Source organism: Podarcis bocagei (genome assembly GCF_964188305.1).
Source record: "Podarcis bocagei genome assembly, chromosome: W".
Lineage (NCBI taxonomy): Eukaryota > Metazoa > Chordata > Lepidosauria > Squamata > Lacertidae > Podarcis > Podarcis bocagei.
Genome location: NC_138131.1, coordinates 50,829,825 through 50,852,512, shown reverse-complemented (window position 1 = coordinate 50,852,512; position 22,688 = coordinate 50,829,825). Strand labels below are relative to the sequence as shown.

Here is a 22,688-nt window from a genome sequence, read left to right as displayed (position 1 = left end):
AGCTAGGCGAGGCGGGGGGCACTGGGCGCCACACCTCGGTGCCTGCAGCGTGCCTGAGCCATGCGTCTGCGGGCGAACTGCCCGCAAGCTCCGCTCTGGCCTCTGCCCACCGCCTCAGCCTCCCTACAGCTGAGGGGGAGGCTGCAGCGAGGCTCCACGCAGCGCGCCCTGCCATGGCTCGCCCCCATGGCACTCGCCCCTGGCTGCAGGACGCGCGCGCCGCCCCGGGCCCCTGAGCGGCTAGCTGCGCCGCTGCGCTGAGCGCAAGGAATACGTCCTCTCCGAGTTCGGCGTCCTCTTCGTGGGCAGCGCGAACCGCATCTCCAGCTTCGGGTGGAACTTTGGCCAGGTAGGGGGAAGCCTTTGGGCGGGGGGGGGCTGGAGACCGGGGTGGGGAGGGGTTAGGAGAGACGCTACCGGCCCCGTCCAGAAATGCCCAGAGCAACTGGAGCTCAGCTACACGCACACATGCGCCCTCCAAATCCCGTTTCCCACCCCTTTCTCAAAAGAAGAGAGAAAAAATGGGTCCTGGGTGTGAAACCAAAGGACCTTTCCAGCTCCTCCTCAATTCCAGGTGTGGATGGCAATGCCTCGTGTCTCCTCCCCCGCGACCAGAGCACACTTCCTAGGCTGGTTGGACGGTCCCTGGGGGTCTTCGGGTTGCCACATTTTGAAGAGCAAAAAACAGGACACATTTGTCGACTTCTGCTTTTAGCTATGGATCAGTGGCCTAGCGTGGGGGGTGCAGGGGGGGCCGGCCACACCGGGCGCAACATCTGGGGGTTAGTGTTAGGGGGCGCAAATCCACGGGTTAGGGGGCGCAAATTACTTGCATTGTCCCGGGTGCTGACAACCCACGCTACGCCACTGCGGCCCTGAACGAGCAGGAGAAGGAGCTCAAGTGACGCTGCGCGCTGACGTCACGGGGCTGTAATGGTGGTGTGCCTCGAGATTTTTTTCATCAAACAAGTGTGCCTTTGCCCAAAAAAGGTTGGGAAACACTGGATTAGATAGATGATAGATAGTTAGATTAGATTAGATTAGATTAGATAGATAGATTAGGTAGGTAGATTAGATAGATACATATATAAGAAAGGTTGGTAGATGGATAGATAGATTAGTTAGATTGATTGATTGAGTAGGTAGATAGATTCAGGCATGGCCAAACCTGGCCCTCCAGCTGTTTTGGGACTACAACTCACATTGTCCCTGACCACTGGTCCTGTTAGGTAGGGATGATGGGGGTTGGAGGGCCAAGTTGGGCCACACCTGGATTAGATGGTAGGTAGGTAGATAGATTTGATAGATAGGGTAGGTAGATAGATAGATAGATAGATAGATAGATAGATAGATAGATAGATAAGATAGGTAGGCAAGTAGATAGATAATAAGATAAAGTCGGTAGATCGATAAGGTAGGAAGGTAGGTAGGAGGCAGCCTAGGTCAAAGTTGACCCACTTATTTAAAAGTAACCATGCTGTTATACAGTGGTACCTCTGGATGCGAACGGGATCCGTTCCGGGGCCCCGTTCGCATCCTGAAGCGAACATGCTCGGGTCACAATTTGCTGCTTCCGTAGATGCGTGTGGCATCATTTTGAGTGTCTGCACGTGCGCAAGCTGCAGAACCCGGAAGTAACGCGCTCTGTTACTTCTAGGTCGCCACGGAGCACAACCCGAAAATGCTTAACCCGCAGCTACTTCAACCTGAGGTATGACTGTATTAGTAACAAAAATCTATTATCTTAAATATTTTCAGGCGGTGACCCTGGACCCCAACTTCCTGGATGCTTACATTAATCTGGGGAACGTCTTGAAGGAGGCGCGTATATTTGACAGGTAAGCAAATAGGCATAGAGCTTATATTCTCTTTTTTATATAAATGTTTTTTATTGGTTTTGCGTATAATCACATTACGTCTTATATTCTCAGTTTAGTGGTTGCACCCATACCCAAACTAACTCCCATTGTTGCCTAGAGGGTTGATTTTATTTAAAGCAAATTGATTTAAATCCCAAATCCATAAGACTTGATTTAAATCCCCCTTTTACCGGAAGGTTCAGCCTTGCTGGCATCCTCTTAATATTGACAAACGGAGGCAGGTTTCCTTTTTGGAATCCTAACTTCAGAGTCTTTTCTACAGTTATATCAAAATGATTTGGTTCTGCTATATACAGCCCGATTGTGACGAAATGATGGTGAGTTTTAATAAGTGAACACTTTTTATTTGAACAACTTTTCTGCTGCACTTGATTGGAAGGAGAAAAGAAACATTTCCTTCATAACAATTTAAGCAATTTATTTCACTAAAACAGTAACATGGTAGCATATGTATCCATGTTGCTTAACTGATGTGCTGAAACATTTTTTCCCCAAGAAAAACTTGGACTGAGTTTTCGCACACATGAAAAACTTAAAACAAATAATTCTTCCCCGAATTATTTATTTATTTATTTATTTCTACCCCGCTCTCACTGGCCAGGGCCTGGCTCAGGGCGGCTAACACCAAATATAAATTACAATAAAATAGAATAGAAAAAAACCCCAGTTAATTAAAATACAGCTTAAAATGCAGCCTCATCAAGACTACAAAGGGAGGAAACATCAGCTATTCACCCAAGCCAGCTATCCATGCTGGTGCTACATGGGCCAGCAAAAAAAGCCACGGGAAAATTTATATACCAAATCCCATATAGGGTGTCAGAGTGAGTCTAAGCATAGAGCGAGTTAAAATAATCAAGCCTGGAGGTGACCATCGCATGGATCACTGGCCAGATCAGGGCGAGAAAGGTAAGGAACCAATTCCTTAATACGGCGGAGGTGGAAAAATGCCACCTTTGCTGTGGCTGCAACCTGTGCCTCCATGGAAAGAGAGGCATCGAAGGTTACACCCAAGCTCTTGACAGAAGGCTCTGGCACTAATTGCGCCCCCACAAGAGATGGGAGTTGGCCCCCCAACCCCATGTTGTCCTGACCCAGCCAGAGGACCTCTGTCTTCGAAGGATTTAACTTCAACTGGCTCCCACGCAGCCACCCAGCCACGGCTTCCAAGCATCTGGTCAGTGTGTCTGGGGCCGAGTCCATTGACAGATAAAGTTGGGTGTCATCAGCATATTGACGACAACTCAGCCCTAAACTCCGGACAATCTGGGCAAGGGGGCGCATAAAGATATTGAAAAGCATCTGGGAAAGGATTGTGCCCTGCGGCACTCCACACAACAAGGAGTGCCGCAGCGACAACTCCCTCCCTAGCGCCACCCTCTGTCCCCGACCTGAGATAAAGGAGCACAGCCATTGTCTGACTGTGCCCTGAATCCCCACGTTGGCAAGGCGGTGGTCCAAAAGTTTGTGATCGACCATGTCGAAGGCCGCTAACAAATCTAAAAGAATCAGCAGTCCCGGCCCGCCTCGATCCTCTTAATCGTCCTCCCAAAGCATTTTATTTTTTAAAAAACAGATTTTTATCCACCCTGGTGACAATGAAACTGAACCAGTCCTTGATCTCATTTCAGAGCCGTTGCAGCCTACCTACGGGCCCTGAGCCTGAGTCCCAACCACGCTGTTGTCCACGGCAACCTGGCATGTGTGTATTACGAACAGGGGCTGATCGATCTGGCAATCGATACCTACAAGAGGGCCATTGAGCTCCAGCCCCACTTCCCTGACGCCTACTGCAACCTGGCCAACGCGCTGAAAGAGAAAGGCAGCGTAAGAAACTGGTCCCTTTTGCCTTGGGGTGGGGGGAACATCTATATAAAAGATGTTTTATAGATGGTACTTAACACCTGCCAAAATAGCTAAAATGTATAAAACAAAAAAACTGTGCTGGAGGTGCAGTAAAGAAGAAGGGACACTTATACATTTCTGGTGGGCCTGTGAAAAAAAAATACAGAAACTTTCCTATTAGGCAGTGGTGTCCAAACTTTTTTCAAAGAGGGCCAGATTTGATGAAGTGAAGGGCCATAAGGGCCGACCAAAGTTGTTTACTTTTTTTAAGGATTGAAGTTGTTGAGCTCTTTTCTTAGGGTTTAAATTGTTGAACTTTTTTTAGGATTGAAGTTGTTTAGCTTTTTCTTAGGCTTTTACCCCATGCTGAATTGGCCAGATTAACAGAGACAATTAGGGCACAACCCAGACAAGAATTCCAAAAGGAATGGGGAAAATGCAGAGAATACTTTACCAAACAGTGCCCCAAAATATACACTTGGACTTGTTTCAATTAATTTCTACAGGAGACTTTGTGGTTTAAGTCATAATTAGGAAAAATTGTAATAATCCCATACAAAAGAAATAGTATACAAGAGGTAAATAAGGCGGCCATTTAACAGAATAAAGTCTTTTATTTTTATGTTATGTTTTCTTTGTGTAAGGGGATAGGAGTTTAATTTTGATAATTAGTCAATGGTGGTGGGTCTGTTTGTATGTATGAGTTGTTGTGGACTATGTTATAAATAAAATAAAAATTAAAAAAAGAAAATGAAACCGGTCCCTTTTGCTTTCTGTATGTCAGAGGGTTTGCTGAAAAAAGCCTTCCGGATGATGGTGACCTCGAAATTGGGCTCTTTGGGGGGGGATTTGGGGTACAGAACCTAGAAGAAGTCCTCTTTTATTTTTTCCTTTGTCATATCGTCACATACAACTTTGCTCATACCAAGCGTCGACTCCCCTCCCCCTTCCCCCGCTCCCACTCCCTGGCTTTCTTAAGCAGTCACGATCCTCTTAGCATTTCTATATCACCCTTTAAAAATTGTCCAGTAGCACCTGATGATGATGATGATGATGATGATGATAATAATAATAATAATAATAATAATAATAATAATAATAATAATAATAATAATAATAATAATAATAATAAAATTTATACCCCGCCTATCTGGCTGGGTTTCCCCAGCCACTCTTGGCGACAAAATATTAAAATACAATAGTCCGTCAAACATTAAAAGCTTCCCTAAACAGGGCTTGCTAAACTTGGCTTCTTCTTGGTATAATTTTTTGTATGCAGGTCCAATTCTTCAGATACAAAAGCTTCTACCAAGACCAAACTGAGTTGGTCTGCAATGTGCTACTGGACAATTTATATATTTTTTATATATTTCAACTGTGTTAGACCACCACAGCTGCCTACCTGAACATATATCGCCCTATTTACCTTCTTACTCTACTTAAAACAATTTACTTTAGCATTTGTAAATCACTTTCAAAAATTAGCCTCTGGTTTTTTTAATAACAGTATATTTAAAGATCTTTTTCAATTCTTTGTAAATCATATCCCAGTAGACTTTGACTTTAGTGCACATCCACCACCTATGGACGAAATTCCCTTCCTTCTCCTTGCATTTCTAGCGTGCCTTATCTTGAGTTATATATATTTTAGCAAGTTTAGTCGGCGTCAAATACCACCTATACGTCACCTTCATTAAATTTTTAATTAGTGCTGTACATTCAATAAATTGTTTTTGCCCATAATCTTTCCCACTTATCTAATTCAATGTTATGACCAAAATCTTGAGCCCATTTAATCATAACCGACTTAACTTCTTCATCCTTTGTATGCCATTCTTATACGTTTTTGGCAATGATTTTCTTTTACTATCTAGCAACTCTGTCTCTTAATTTTGATTTAGTATGACCAAAACCATTTCCCTTACTGTCTTCCTTAAATACATCTTGCAAAAGACGGTAAGTGTGCGGGAAAGAGAGTTTGAATCGGATTAGTCTGCTCTTGTATTTATGTTCCCCTAAACCAAGCATGTCCAAAGTCCACTTTGGGGGCCTTCCACCCATCTCTCCTAGATCTCAAAATGCATTGGTTTTGTCATATTTCCTGCTATCCTGCCAAAGAATTTAAATTTTCCCAATGTTCTTTTAGACCAGGCATGTCCAAAGTCCAGTTCAGGGGCCTAATCTGGCCCTCTGGTCGATTTAATCCGGCCCTCGTGGCGGTTTATTTACTAGGGCAAAACTTCCCCCCAAAAAGCTCAAGAACTTTAATCCTAAAAAAAGGTCAGCACCTCTGGGGTCAAATCCTTAAAAAAGGCTCAACAATTGTGGGGTTTTACTGTTAATATGCTTCTTCTTAATTGCATTTCACTATTAATATACTTCTTAATTGTATTTCAGTTCAACAATGACTTTGATAAAATACATCTTTTGTGACGTGCAGAAGGCTTGAGTTACCTATGAGGTGCAACAGTTACCATATAGCATATATTCAATATAAAAAAACAGCAACAATTGGTTGTTGACAAAGGACAGCTGGCATATATATATAAAAGATATTAACTGATATGCATGCCATTCCAGATATAGCTATATAATCTCTACTGTTGGTAAGAGAAGAACTTTGGAGCAGGCATTTTCAAAAAAAGAGTTTTTTATGAACCGCTCTAATACCAAGTTACCGTCAGGAGCTGAGGGGCCGTATCAAACCTCAATCCAGCCATCACATCACAGAGCAGCCTTTTGGGCTCCTGTGAAAGACATACTAATATTCGTGTAAAAACTCTGTTTTGTGTTTTGAAGGTTGCCGAAGCCGAGGAATGCTACAATACAGCTCTCCGTTTATGTCCGACTCATGCGGATTCTCTTAATAACCTGGCGAACATCAAGCGAGAACAAGGGAATATCGAGGAGGCTGTCCGCCTCTACCGGAAAGCTCTTGAGGTACGTGCGTGGAGAATTACAACAATTAAATTGACATATAAGGGTTAGGCATGCGTACCCTGGACTCCTAGTCTGGGTCTTTTTAAAAATCGCCGATCAAATTTTTCTTGATCAATAACGGAAATAATGGTGAAGAAGTGAAAGTGAAGTAGCATTTTGAGGCTCGACAAAGCATGGTCCGATAAGTCCCTTTTGGAAGGAAGAGGGTCTGTCCCCCTTTTTATATTCCTAGGCCTCCTGGAATGACCAAAAATCTGCTTTTTCATCAGAAGAACAATGCAAGGTGTTAAGGAACGGTACAGAAATTGAAATAAAAGCTGGGCACATGCTGTTCTCTGTGTCGGCTGAGCTTGATCCCCTGACAGTCTTATTTTCTAACAGTATTTCCTATGCGTACGAAAAAGGCAGTTCATAGGCCCATTATTATTATTATTATTATTATTATTATTATTATTATTATTATTATTATCATCATTACCACAAATCATTCCAAACGGTGATTTATTTTGCAGCCAGCCCCTGCCACATTTGAGCATCAAAGAGGGGCTCTTTAAAATATGGCATTGGTCATTTGACAGTCTGATCTCCCAACAGTATTTCCTATGCATGCTAAAAAGGCAGTCCATAGGTTCCTCCTCCTCCTTAATTTTTGCAAGTCAATCCAAATGAGGATTTATTTCTCGCCCACAAATTTTGAGCCTCAAAGAGCAGCCTCCGTCTCTTTAGAATGCTTCTCAGGGAAACTAAGAGTGAGCTTCTTCCCCGCAGGTCTTCCCGGAGTTTGCAGCTGCGCATTCAAATTTAGCCAGTGTTTTGCAACAGCAGGGGAAGCTCCAGGAGGCCCTCATGCACTACAAGGAGGCCATCAGGTGAGCTTCCAAAGCCATGGGGAAAATAGATTGAAAGAGCTCCTCCTTACTGTATTTTAATCTTTTGCTGGAAGCCGCCCAGAGTGGCTGGGTATAAATAATAAATTATTGTTGCTGTTGTTAATAATTATTATTACTCCTCATGCGCTGGTCTGGTGCCTGTGGGAAAGCTCTCCTCTTGTGGATAAAGCACTTTCTCTTTTTCTTTTAGGTTTTTTTATTTTTTATTTTTATTTTTATTTTATTTTTTGTCCCTTGAAGGACAGCCAAATTTAAATAACAATTCGACACACAGCTGCGAGGCATTTGCGAGCTTTTTTGCGGAGAAGGTCCTGTTGCTCCGCCATGACCTCCCTGCCAATTTGGATACAATAAAGGAACTGGAGGCCCCTCGACTGTCCTCGGGTCCAGTATTGGACCACTTTGACCGGATATCCCCAGCCGATGTGGACAGACTCCTCCGAGCTGGAAAGCCCACCACCTGTCCTCTTGACCCGTGCCCGTCCTGGCTGATTAGAGCGTGCCCAGACGAGGTGCGGGCCCCCCTGGGGGATATCATCAATTTGTCCCTTGGCACTGGGATATTCCCAGGGGAACTGAAGGAGGCAGTGGTGTGTCTGCTCTTAAAGAAAACATCATTAGATCCTTTAGATCTATCCAATTACCGCCCGGTTTCAAATCTTCCATTCCTGGGTAAGGTGATTGAGAGAGCGGTTGCTGAACAGCTTGGTAGGTTTCTGGATGAAACATCTGCTCTCGATCCATTCCAGTCCGGCTTCCGCGCTGGTCATGGGACCGAGACGGCTCTGGTCGCCCTAACAGATGATCTCCGCAGGCAGCTGGATCGAGGCGGGTCGGGGCTGCTGATTCTTCTAGACCTGTCAGCAGCCTTCGACATGGTCGATCACGAACTTCTGGACCACCGCCTTGCCGACGTGGGGATCCAGGGCACAGTCCTTCAATGGCTGCGCTCGTTTCTCTCCGGTCGGGGACAGAGGGTGGCGCTTGGGGGGGGAATTGTCATCGCGCCACTCCTTGGTGTGTGGAGTGCCTCAGAGTGCGATACTCTCCCCGATGCTTTTTAACATCTTTATGCGCCCCCTCGCCCAGCTTGTCCGGAGTTTTTGGCTGGGTTGCCATCAGTATGCCGATGACACCCAACTCTATCTGTTGATGGATGGCCATCCTTACTCGGCCCCAGATACACTGACCAGATGTCTGGAAGCTGTGGCTGGATGGTTACGTGGGAGCCGGTTGAAGTTAAATCCTTCGAAGACAGAGGTCCTCTGGCTGGGACGGAGCGATATGGGATTGAGGGGGCAACTCCCATCTCTTGCGGGGGTGCAATTAGTGCCAGCATCGTCCGTTAAGAGTTTGGGTGTAATCTTCGACACCTCCCTTTCCATGGAGGCGCAGATTACAGCTATAACAAAGGCGGCATTTTTTCATCTCCGCCAAGCTAAGCAGTTGGCTCCTTATCTCTCTCACCCTGACCTAGCCACTGTGATCCACGCGACGGTCACCTCCAGACTGGATTATTGTAACTCGCTCTACGTGGGGCTGCCCTTGAGACTGACCCAGAAACTCCAGCGGGTGCAGAATGCCGCGGCGAGACTCCTTACGGGGTCTTTGCTGCGAGATCATATCCATCCGGTGCTGTACCAGCTGCACTGGCTCCCGGTGGAGTACAGGATCAGGTTTAAGGTGCTGGTTTTAACCTTTAAAGCCCTATACGGCCTAGGACCCTCGTACCTATGGGACTGCCTCTCCTGGTATGTCCCACAGAGAAATTTACGGTCTGCAAATAAAAACACCCTAAAGATCCCAGGTCACAGAGAGGTTAGGTTGGCCTCAACTAGAGCCAGGGCCTTCTCGGCTGCGGCTCCAATCTGGTGGAACGCTCTGTCACAAGAGACTAGGGCCCTGTGGGACCTGACATCCTTCCGTAGGGCCTGCAAGACAGAGCTGTTCCACCAGGCCTTTGGTCAGGGCGCAGACTGACTCCCTCCTCTGGCAACCTGCACAGAATTTTGCTTGATGGTTGCCATTAATTTGATTTTAATTTGATTTAATTAATTTTATAATGAATGTTTTAAAATGTTGGACTATTTTGATTGTTGTTAGCCGCCCTGAGCCCGGCTTCGGCTGGGGAGGGCAGGATATAAATAATTTTATTATTATTATTATTATTATTATTATTATTATTATTATTATTATTATTATTATTATTCAGTTTTTTTATTTTATCATTTTATTTCCATACACTCCAAACATTTTCAATATATACAATACTGGGATTATACAAACCCCTTGGACTCTCCCCCACCCCCCACCCCCCGTTTCCATATTTTGCCATCTTTTCTTGCATGTAATTACAATGATTCGTTCTATTCCATTTCCTTATTTGCTACTTTGGCTTCATCAATGTTATATCAATCCTGCCTGTGGAAAACCATCTAATTTGATTTTAATTTGATCCCGATTTGTTTTTAGGAGGTAATTTAATTATTGTTTGATTTTATACTAATGTTATATATTTGATGTTAGCTGCCCTAAGACCGGTTTCGGCCAGGGAGGGCGGGATACAATTATTATTATTATTATTATTATTATTATTATTATTATTATTATTATTATTATTATTATTATTATTATTATTATTATTATTATCTAAATATGTATCTTTAAGGTATTCAATAAATTTTTCCCATTCTTGTTTAATTTTTTTATATATATAAATAGTTTTTATTAAGTTTTAGCATTTTATATTCAACACAAACATCATTCTTGCAGACAGCATAGATGAATCCCAATCTCCCCCAGCTTCCCTCTTCTGGTTTTTTAAATATTTACTTCTCCTGCCTATCTCATTCTCCCTTAATTTTGCCATCTTTGAACTAACGATGGTTATATCCTTAAGGTTTTTGCACCATGCTTTTTCACATTTCATCTTCATTATTTTCCCCATTTTGTCCTTTTAACTTTTTTCTTTGCTTAAATTTCCTATCATCTTGATGTCTGATCTTCACAGTCATTTTGATAATCCACTCTTCTTTTGTTGGGACCTTCTCTTCCTTCCACATCCGGGCTAAGAACATTCTGGCATAAATAGAATACACTGTCTTTTTAGGTCTCTTGGTATTTCTTCACCCGTTAAACCTATTAGAAAGGCTTCTGGTTTTTACACAAATGTTCTCTCCCCCCCCCCAGTTAATTATACAGTGGTACCTTGGTTCTCAAACTGAATGTGTTCCAAAATCAAGGTGCACTTTCCCATAGAAAGTCATGCAAAACGGATTAATCCGTACCAGACTTTGAAAAACAATCCCTAAAACAGCCATTTAACATGAATTTTACTATCTAACGAGACCACTGATCCCTAAAATGAAAGCAGTCATCCATGTACTGTACTCTAAAATAAATACAACAGTCTTGTAAATGATAAAAATGAAAATTATTTTTTTTCCTCACCTGCACTGATGATAGTCATTGTTCGGATGGGGACCGGGGCTTCTATCCGTTTCTGCAATCACACAATCAATCAATCAATCAATCAATCAGTAACTAAACTGGGATCCGCACAGTCGCAAAAACAAATGAACCAAAAAAGCCTCCGAAACAAAAACACCACATAAATTGCAAAAACCAAAGCACCAAACTTAATCTGTTCCCGAAGTCTGTTTGATTGGTGCAGGCGCCCCAGAAAGAATAGCTGACAGCCAAATTTGATGTTTGGCTTCCGAAAAACGCCTGGAAACTGGAACACTTTTTCTGGGTTTTCGGCATTTGGGAACCAAAGCGTTTGAGTAGTAGTAATAATAATAATAATAATAATTTGTTTTTGTTTGTATCCCACCCTCGCCGGCCAAGGCTGGGCTCAGAGCAGCTAACATCATAAAAACAACACAACGAGCCTAAAAGCAGACATCAAGTAATTCAAATAAAAATTAATTCAGACAAGTTAAAATCCGGGCAGGTGGCAATTATTAGGGTGGAATTGAGAGTGATTAATAATTGCCAGAATTGAGGAGCATGGAATTTCCCAAAAGGAAAGTGCTGCTTGTCCGTATGAAGAGGATGCCACAATGCTGAACCTTTCTGTATAAAAAACCTTCTGTATAAAGAAACCTGTATAAAAAACATTTGAGAACCAAGGTCTCACTGTCTCACATGACCACTAGGGTGGTTCATAAAAAACACTTTTTTGAAGATGCCTGCTCCCAAGGTCTTATCTTACTACACTAGGGATTATATAGCTATATCTGAAATTTTGTGCATATCAGTTAATATCTCAACCCTCCATGAAAACAGCTGTTTTCTTGGACGTTTTCCTATTTTGTGAAGGCTTTGGAGAAGGCATTTTTAAAAAAAGTTTTTTTAATGAACTGCCCTAAAGACCACCGTATAGGATAGAAAGAGCCTTCTTGACCCTTACATTTCCAGCGTAACTTCAGAGTATTTTTGTACCAAAATGGCACTTTTTCTCTCCCCCTCCATGTCAGAATCAGTCCCACTTTTGCAGACGCCTATTCCAACATGGGGAACACCTTGAAGGAAATGCAAGACGTCCAGGGAGCTCTGCAATGCTACACAAGAGCAATCCAGATAAATCCTGCGTTTGCCGATGCCCACAGCAACCTTGCTTCCATCCATAAGGTAAGCTTTGTGTCTCTGCTAAATCTATTTTTTTAAAAAAAAACTGGGGGGGGGCAGCAGGGGAATCTTAGTTTTTACAAAAGGAAAACAACTGGCAAAAGCCGTCCCAAACCGAGATGGGGCACAAAAAGAAAAAGGGGAGAATTGGAATTTATGCTGGAAGTCTGAGGAGGCAGAGGGCACGCCGATACGTTTATGGTGGGGCTACAGAAACGTTAAAAAATTCATGAGGAAATAAAAAAGATGATCAGAATTAATTTAGAGGGGGAAACCAGAGGCATATTTACTGAGTATAAGAGGTAAAGAAATACCACAAGATGGGAAGATATTATTCTTATACGCGACAGCTGCAGCAAGGCTACTCCTTGCACAAAACTGGAACAGGAAATATATACCCACAAAGGATGACTGGATAAAGAAACTAATTGAATTTATAGAAGTGGCAAGGTCAAGTGCAGTAATAAGGTACCAATCAAACTGGAAAATAAAAATATAATGGAAATGGTTTGAAGATTATGTGTTCAAGTACTGCTCAAAAACTAACATGTTGATATGTTTGGTTTAATGTTTGTAAATCTGGTTTATAATAATAATAAATAGTAAGTTAAAAGAGTTAAGAAATATAAATTTAGATAAAAATTGCAATGTGAGTGAAGGAAGTCACGTGGGTATTTGGGTAAATGCTGAGTTGTGTATAGGGTTAGATGTGGGGAATCCATATATGTAATGTATAGTGTTGAAAATGTACGGCAACTAGCATGTAAAATGAAATCAAAAATAAATAAATAAATAAATAGGGGGGAAATAAAAATGGCAATGTGAAATATTATATAGGAGGGTGAGGGGCGGTGGAGGGAAGCCACAAGGGTGGTTTTAATGTCTGAAATTTTGGGTGGTAGGGTAATACGAATTTTGTTTTGTGTCTATGTGTTTGTTTGTAAATAATTTTTTTAAAAGGAAAATGAAAAAATTGCTATTTTTACTTTGAAATAAAAATGGGGGGGGAGGTCTTATACGGGTGATTGGGTGGGTGAATGGCTCATTTTCTTAAATTTGAGCCCCCCCCCAAATAGAGGGTGGCTTATATAGACGGAAAGTATGGTGGAGTTCCACACCCAAAAATCTCATTGTGACTTCCAATCACCCCTACGTCACATTTCCGATGGCGCCCTTTTGCTCGTCTCTCCTAGATCTCAAAATGCATTGGTTTTGTCATATTTCCTGCTGTCCTTTGTCAATCCACACCTGCCAAAGAATTTAAATTTTCCCAACATTTTTTTTTAGACCACACATGTCCAGCGTGTGGCCAGGGAGCGTAACCTGGTTTACTTACTGGGGCAACCCCCCCCCCCAAATGCTCAACAACTTCAATCCTAAAAAGAGCTCAACAACCTTGGGGTTAAATCCTAAAACAGCTCAACAAATTTGCCCCGCCCTCATGTCAAATCTGGCCCTCTTTGGGAAAATTTGGGCACCCCTGTAAATTTAGACAATACAGTCCTATCTCGGGTTAAATATGCTTCAGGATGAATATTTTTGGGTTGCGCTCCGCAGTGACCCAGAAGTAACGGAGCACGTTACTTGCGGGTTTCGCCGCATGCACAGACCCTCAAAATGATGTCATGCGCAGAAGCGGCGAATTGCGACGTGCAGATGCGGGTTGCATTCGCTTCAGGATGCGAACGGGGCTCCGGAACGGATCCCATTCACATCCAGAGGTACCACTGTACTCTGCAAGTGTCCTGTTCTCTATGAAATGTTTCTTCCAAAACCTCTCGTAATTCTGCCTGTATTATAATCTTGCTAATTCTGCGTATTTTAGCCTTTTTGCTAGCTACGCCAACTTAGTAGGGATGGGATTCTCCTTTCCATCCTTTGTCTGTTAAGATTCTCGCTGCGGCTATTGTAGACACTGTGACTTGCCATTGTTTTATAACCATTTATTGTAACATTTATTCTATGATCAATTACAATAATCATTCATTGTAATATTCATTTATTGTACGATTAATTACAATTTATTGTAATTGTTAAGAGTAGGTTTCTATTGAATTTTTACATGCTGATACTCAATATTATTCTATAGCATGGGGAGGCAAACTACGGCCCCATGGCCTTCTCAATCTAGCCGGGAGTCGGCATGTTTTGACACGAGTATAATGTGTCCTTTTATTTAAAATGCACCTCTGGGTTATTTGTGGGACATAGGAATGCGTTCCTTTTTCCCCCTCCCCAAAATCTAGTCTGGCCCCCACAAGGTCTAAGGGACAGTGGACGGCCCCCTGCTGAAAAAGTTTGCCGACCCCTGTTCTATTCCAATGATTGTTGAATGTTACTTTATAAGTCTACCAGGTGTGGATCATCGTGCCTTCTGTCTGTTCTTCATCTTTGGTTTTGATGGTTGAGAAAAAAAGCTAGTGGCAATTGCTGAAATATCCCTCCCTTTCTAGGATTCCGGAAACATCCCAGAGGCAATTGCTTCGTATTGCACCGCCTTGAAACTGAAGCCGGATTTTCCTGACGCTTACTGCAACCTGGCGCACTGTTTGCAGGTGAGGCAAAGTTTTAAGGGCCAACACTCCCAGGGTTTCCGGCATTTGGGAACCGAGGCGTTTGAGTCCCAAGGTACCACGGTAATGGTAAAAGCGTCACCTAATTCAGGAATTGTCCAATGTCACTTTAGAGACCAACTCAGTTTGTTCTGTGTCTAAGCTTTCATGTGCAGGCAGACTTATTCAGATACACTGAAGCGGAAGTCCCCACACCCTGATATTTAGAGGGAGGGTGGGGCGGGGTATTTCTCTGAACGGTAGTAGGACTCAATCGGTATGGTCAACCTGTGGACGACTGTGTCTCATTACATATCCTAAAACTATTTCAGGTCATCTGCGTACCATCCCTTGTTTTTTCAGTCATTCACAGTTGCCAGCAGGTGGACCATACCCATTGACTCCTACTACCCTTCGGAGAAAAACCCCAACTCACCCTCCCACTATATATCAGGGTCTGGGGGCTTCTCCTTACTCTTATATAGCAGGGTCTGGGGACTTCTCCCTCTGTATATCAGGGTCTGGGGACTTCCGCTTCAGTGTATCTGAAGAAGTGTGCATGCACACAAAAGCTTATATCAGGCATCCCCAACCTGCGCCCCCCCCCCCGATGTTTTGGCCTACAACTCCCATGATCCCTAGCTAACAGGACCAGTGGTCGGGGATGATGGGAATTGTAGTCTAAAACATCTGGAGGGCCGAAGGTTTGGGGTGCCTGGCTTATACCAAGAACAAACTTTGTTGGTCTCTAAGGCACTACTGGACAATTTTTATATATATTTTGACTTCATCAGACCAATACGGCTACCTACCTGAATCTAGAACCCTGGTTTTCTTTGCCCCCTTTCAGATCGTCTGTGATTGGACCGATTACGACGAGAGAATGAAGAAGCTTGTCAGTATTGTGGCTGACCAGCTGGAGAAGAACCGGCTCCCTTCGGTGCACCCCCATCACAGCATGCTGTATCCACTGTCTCACGGCTTCCGAAAGGCTATTGCCGAGAGACATGGGAACCTTTGCCTGGACAAGGTGGGTCTATGCTGTGAAGAGGTGTGCGCCGCTCCGTTCCGTCAGAGTTTGAATGCTTTCATGTTGGCTTTGGATATATAATAATATATAATAATTTATTATTTCTACCCTGCCCATCTGTCTGGGTATCCTCAGCCACTCTGGGTGGCTGCCAACCAAATATTAAAAACACAAGACAGCATTAAATATTTAAAAACTTCCCTAAACAGGGCTGCCTTCAGATGTCTTTTAAAAGTGAGATAATTGCTTATTTCTTTGACATCTGATGGAAGGGCGTTCCACAGGGCGGCCGTCACCACGAGAAGGCCCTCTGCCTGCTTCCCTGTAACTTGGCTTCTTGCAGGGAGGGAAGCGCCAGAAGGCCCTCGGGAGAGGGACCCCGGTGTCCGGGGTGGAGATGCTCCTTCAGGTCTACTGGGCCGAGGCCATTGAGGGCTTTCAAGGTCAGCACCGACACTATGAATTGTGCTTGGAAACGTACTGGGAGCCAAAGCAGATCTCTTGGGACCGGTGGTATGTGGTCTCAGTCAGACTGGATTTAAATCCTTTATTTTACAGAAAGGCTTGATCTTGCTGGCATCCTCTTAATATTGACAACCAGAGGAAAGTTTCATCTGCTGGGCTGTTTAGGGCTTTCAAGGTCAGCACCAACACTTTGAATTGTGCCCGGAAACGTACTGGGAGTCAATGCAGGTCTTTCAAGACTGGTGTTATGTGGTCTCTGCGGCTGTTCACGGCCCCCAGTCTGGCTACCACATTCTGGATTAATTGCAGTAAGGTAGCCCCACATAGAGCGCATTGCAGTCGTCCAAGCTGGAGATAACAAGAGCATGCGCCACTCTGGCAAGAGAGTCCGTGGGCAGGGAGGGTCTTATCCTGCATCCCAGATAGAGCTGCCCTGGACACAGAACAGACCTGTGCCTCCATGGGTCCAAAATGACCCCCAGACTGTGCAGCTGGTCCTTCAGGGGCACAGTTGCCCCGTTCAGGACCAGGGAGTCCCCCCCACCCGCCCACACACCACAGAACTTCAGTCTTGTCAGGATTCAACCTCAACCAGTTAGCTGCCATCCATCCTCCAACCGCCTCGAGGCACCCGCGCAGGAACTCCACCGCCTTTGCCGGCTCTGATTTGAAAGAGAGGTAGAGCTCTCTATCAGGCTTCCTCAACCTTGGCCCTCCTGATGCTTTTGGCCTACAACTCCATGGTCCCTAGCTAGCAGGTCTAGTGGTCAGGGATGATGGGCACTGTAGTTTGAAAACAGCTGGAGGGCCAAGGTTTAGGAAGCCTGCTCTGTATTGGCGCCAATGGCTGTTAAGCGAAAAAATTCCAGGGTGAGTGACTCCTTGACAGCCTAGCTCACCGGGGCACTTGTCCCCCATGGGTCCATGCTGTCAGTAAAAGGAGGAAGTCCCAGCCCGGTAATTTGGAGCAAAACAGTGGTCAGTAGACCATGATTCTTACTGTTGCACCACAGGTCTGCCCAGGAGTAAGAACCCCGAGCATGGGGCAATGTCAACTTTTAAAACTTCCTTCTTCCCCCCAGAATACACTTCAAGCAGCATCGTTGATACATCATCACTACATCACTAGCACATCACAAATGAGGAGGGGTATACAAGGGTTATGCATTCACTATGAGGTCCCTTTATCAGACCCCTTAAATCTCCATCACTGAAAGAACAATAAAACTCTTGACACGTCCTTTCCCACTGGACTTGTCTGGAGATGGGCATTCAGAACACCTGCCTTGCTAAACTGCCTTGGCAGATGTCTATGGTTGCCCCCTTGGTCCCTCCCTCGGTGGGGTGCCGTGTATGTGCTCTCAGGCTTGGGGAATTCTGGCGGGATGCCCTGTTCCTGCTGCCTACATGACTTCCTGCTTCTTGGCTCATGGAGGGAGGTGGAGCCCAAATTCGTTCAAATGGCGGAATGAGGAGAGTCGGTTAAAGCATAGATTTTCTGCGTGTCTTTCTTGGGCTGTCAAGTCAAAGGTATGTATATTTGTAACATTGGAACAACTTCAAAGATGTGGCCTCATGTCCCCCACCCCCATGTCATTTCCGTAACCCGGCTTTCTTGAATCCCCTTGCTAGATCAACGTGCTCCACAAGCCGCCTTACGAGCACCCCAAGGACCTGAAAGGCAGTGAGGGCCGGCTCCGCGTTGGCTACCTGAGCTCTGACTTTGGGAACCACCCCACCTCCCATCTCATGCAGTGAATCCCAGGCATGCACAATTCGGACAAATTTGAGGTGAGGTGCACAAGAGGGCAGCTGTGTGAGTAGCTCAGGCGGCAGAGCGCTGAGACTCTGAATCTTGGGGTCATGGGTACGAGCCCCACGTTGGGCCAAACGAATGAATACAGCCTAGGACCGCCTCTCCACGGAGGATCTAACAGTCTGCAAATAAAAAAATGTTAGAGGTCCTGGGCTTCAGGGAGATTAGGCTGGCCTCGACCAGGGCCAGGGCCTTTTCAGCCTTGGCCCCGGCCTGGTGGAACTCTCTGCCACAAGAGATCAGGACCCTGTGGGATCTGACATCTTTCTGCAGGGCCTGTAAGATGGAGTTGTTCCGCCGGGCCTTTGGTTCAACCTGACTCCCCTTCTCTTTTTGTGTAAGGACTAGTATGAAAGAGGCCTCCCAGTGTTCTCACAGGCCCATATAAGAGTTGGGCCTGATGAGCGTTTACTGTTCCCAACCCTAATCCTGCGGAAAGCCATCTAATTGGATTTGAATTTGATCCTGGCTTGTTTTCAGGAGGTAATTTCGTTATTGCTTGATTTTATACCAGTGTTACATATTTGGTGTTAGCCTCCCTGAGCCCGGTTTCGGACGGGGAGGGCAGGATACAAATAAAAGTTTTTTATTATTATTATTATTATTATTATTATTATTATTATTATTATTATTATTATTATTATCATCATTATCATTATCCTCTTAATTTGCATCAGCCCTTGGTTGTAGCAATAAAACAACGAGATGATCTGCAAGGAATAGAAATGAAAAATCAATGATATCAAATACATTTGAGGGTTTTGAATCGAGAGTGGACCTTATTCTGACTGCCCCAGCTCAAAACCCGGCCGCCTTTGCCGTCACCTGCTCCTCTTGATCTGCCAAGAGAGGACTCTGGGGTAGTGGTTGGGCAACCCGGAACAGGCAATAAAGGAGGGGTAATCATCTCACGACAAACCTAGACAGCATCTTAAAAAGCAGAGACACCACCTTGCCAACAAGGTCAGTATAGTAAAAGCTATGTTTTCCCAGTAGTGATGTATGGAAGTGAGAGCTGGACCATAAAGAAGGCTGATCGCCGAAGAATTGATGCTTTTGAATTATGATGCTGGAGGAGACTCTTGAGAGTCCCATGGACTGCAAGAAGATCAAACCTATCCATTCTGAAGGAAATCAGCCCAGAGTGCTCACTGGAAGGACACATCCTGAAGCTGAGGCTCCAAGACTTTGGCCACCTCATGAGAAGAGAATCATAGAATCATAGAGTTGGAATAGACCACAAGGGCCATCGAGTCCAACCCCCTGCCAAGCAGGAAACACCATCAGAGCACTCCTGACATATGGTTGTCAAGCCTCTGCTTAAAGACCTCCAAAGTAGGAGACTCCACCACACTCCTTGGAAGCAAATTCCACTGTCGAACAGCTCTTACTGTCAGGAAGTTCTTCCTAATGTTTAGGTGGAATCTTCTTTCTTGTAGTTTGGATCCATTGCTCCGTGTCCGCTTCTCTGGAGCAGCAGAAAACAACCTTTCTCCCTCCTCTATGTGACATCCTTTTATATATTTGAACATGGCTATCATATCACCCCTTAACCTCCTCTTCTCCAGGCTAAACATGCCCAGCTCCCTTAGCCGTTCCTCATAAGGCATCGTTTCCAGGCCTTTGACCATTTTGGTTGCCCTCCTCTGGACACGTTCCAGTTTGTCAGTGTCCTTCTTGAATTGTGGTGCCCAGAACTGGACACAATACTCTAGGTGAGGTCTGACCAGAGCAGAATACAGTGGCACTATTACTTCCCTTGATCTAGATGCTATACTCCTATTGATGCAGCCCAGAATTGCATTGGCTTTTTTAGCTGCTGCGTCACACTGTTGGCTCATGTCAAGTTTATGGTCAACCAAGACTCCTAGATCCTTTTCACATGTACTGCTCTCAAGCCAGGTGTCCCCCATCTTGTTTTTGTGCCTCTCATTTTTTTTGCCCAAGTGTAATACTTTACATTTCTCCCTGTTAAAATTCATCTTGTTTGTTTTTGCCCAGTTCTCTAATCTGTCAAGGTCGTTTTGAAGTGTGATCCTGTCCTCTGGGGTGTTAGCCACCCCTCCCAGTTTGGTGTCATCTGCAAATTTGATCAGGATGCCCTTGAATCCATCATCCAAGTCGTTGATAAAGATGTTGAATAAGACCAGGCCCAAGACAGAACCCTGTGGCACCCCACTAGTCGCTCTTCTCCAGGATGAAGAGGAACCATTGATGAGCACCCTTTGGGTTCGGTCAGTCAGCCAGTTACAAATCCACTGAGTGGTAGCATAGTCAAGACCGCATTTTACCAGCTTCTTTACAAGAATATCATGGGGCACCTTGTCAAATGCCTTGCTGAAATCAAGGTAGGCTACATCCACTGCGTTCCCTTCATCTACCAGGCTTGTAATTCTGTCAAAAAAGGAGATCAGGTTAGTCTGACATGACTTATTTTTCAGAAATCCATGCTGACTATTGGTATCACAGCATTCCTTTCTAGGTGCTCACAGACTGTTTGCTTAATGATCTGCTCCAGAATCTTCCCTGGTATTGATGTCAGACTGACTGGGCGATAATTATTTGGGTCCTCTCTTTTCCCCTTTTTGAAAATGGGGACAACATTTGCCCTCCTCCAGTCTGCCGGGACTTTGCCTGTTCTCCAGGAATTCTCAAAGATGACTGCCAGTGGTTCTGAGATCACATCTGCCAGTTCTTTTAATACTCTTGGATGCAGTTCATCTGGCCCTGGAGACTTGAATACATCTAAACTAGCCAAGTATTCTTGTACTATCTCCTTAGTTATTCTGGGCTGTGTTTCCTTTGCTGAATCATTTGCTCCAAATTCTTCAGGTCGGGCATTGTTTTCTTTATCGGAGAAGACTGAGGCAAAGAAGGCATTGAGGAGTTCAGCCCTTTCTGTGTCCCCTGTTTGCATTTCACCATCTTCTCCTCTGAGTGACCCCACTGTTTCTTTGTTCTTCCTTTTGCTACGAACATACCCATAAAAGCCTTTTTTGTTGCTTTTAACCTCTCTAGCCAGCCTGAGTTCATTCTGTGCTTTAGCTTTTCTGACTTTGTGTCTACACGTGCTGGCTATTTGTTTGAATTCCTCTTTGGTGGTTTCCCCCCTTTTCCAGTTTTTGTACACATCCTTTTTAAATCTTAACTCAGTTAAAAGTTCTTTAGATAGCCACCCTGGCTTTTTTAGGCACCTTCCATGTTTCAGTCTCATTGGTATTGCCTGACGTTGTGCTTTTACTATCTCCCTCTTAACAAACTCCCAGCCATCATGAACTCCCTTTCCTTTTAGTATTACTGTCCATGGGATCTCACCCAGCATTTCCTGGATTTCCTGGAAAAGACCCTGGTGTTGGGAAAGATGGAGGGCACAAGGAGAAGGGGACAACGGAGGACGAGATGGTGGGACAGTGTTCTCGAAGCTACCAGCATGAGTTGGACCAAACTGCGGGAGGCAGTGGAAGACAGAAGTGCCTGGCATGCTCTGGTCCAGGGGGTCACGAAGAGTTGGACACGACTAAACAACAACACAATCATCTCCTCAAGGCTTTTTATAAAGCACATGCACTACTGATTTGGTGCTACATGGGACATGAGCGTTTCCCATGTGGAATCTGTCGGAATCGTCCCTCGAGTCCAGTCCAGGGCGAGACATTTGATCTTGCAAGGTTCAAAGCTGTCGGCATTTTGGGATTGCTTGGTGATGCAGATCAGGTGCTGGAGAGTCGAAATGGGACGGTGGGAAATTTCCTGATAGCAGTCAAGTTGTTCTGACACTTGAGATCATTTAGGCACTGACAGATTAGACCAGGCATCCCCAGCCGTCGGCCCTTCAGATGTTTTGGACTACAATTCCCATCATCCCTGACCACTGGTCCTGTGAGGTAGGGATCATGGGAGTTGTAGGACAAAATCATCTGGAGGGCCGCAGGTTGGGAATGCCTGGATTAGACTGTTTGCTTGACCAAAACCCAAAGTCAGTATCTGTTGTGGGGATAAGCCACAAGAGGGAAGCTCTTTGGCAAAGATTCCCACATTGCAGGGGGTAAGCCTAGATGAGCCTCGTGGCCCTTTCAAACTCCCTAGTTCTATGATTATATATTAGCAATTGCTTCATCATTGAGGAAAGCTGTGATGGTTCATGCGCTTCGTAAATTCTGGCCTTTTCCTGCGATGTTTGGGAAAGATGGGCTTTGTCTACTGTTTATCGGCCTGTGTTTTGCTGCGCCTCACGTGCTTCCTGCTCAAGTGACCCTCAAATGTATTTTATACAATGGACTTTTTATTTCCATTCTTGATTGATATTTATTACGGCCATTGGCCCGTCACACGACAGTTTCCCACCAACATATATATACTTAAACCTCCAAATTTAAAACAGCTAAAAACTTACAAGAACAGACAAGAACCAAAGCAAAATAAGCAAAAGACCCAACAACATACATTACAATAAATTTGCAACATAGACATCGTCTTCTGCTCATAAATTAATAAAAGACATCAGTGGTGATATCACCTAGTTACATCCTAAAACATATATCATGGTTTAAAAGGGTCATCCGAGCCGCACAGGAGTCCGTTTTTCTTCTTTAGGGATAGGACGCTGATCAAGAATCTGGCAACCGTGAGTGATCTTAG

The 22,688-nt window shown here is 44.5% G+C and overlaps 1 pseudogene across 1 annotated transcript in view; it reads left to right on the top strand.

Annotated features, from left to right (window-relative positions):
- LOC308578100 overlaps positions 1–18,058 on the top strand; it is a 65,383-nt pseudogene extending 47,325 nt beyond the window's left edge. Inside the window, exons 2-9 of the transcript XR_014013530.1 lie at positions 1,759–1,838; positions 3,512–3,707; positions 6,525–6,665; positions 7,434–7,534; positions 12,037–12,190; positions 14,641–14,742; positions 15,590–15,769; positions 17,867–18,058. The product of XR_014013530.1 is annotated as an uncharacterized misc_RNA (transcript). The remainder of the gene's footprint in view (positions 1–1,758; positions 1,839–3,511; positions 3,708–6,524; positions 6,666–7,433; positions 7,535–12,036; positions 12,191–14,640; positions 14,743–15,589; positions 15,770–17,866) is intronic.
- Positions 18,059–22,688: the final 4,630 nt, after the last annotated feature.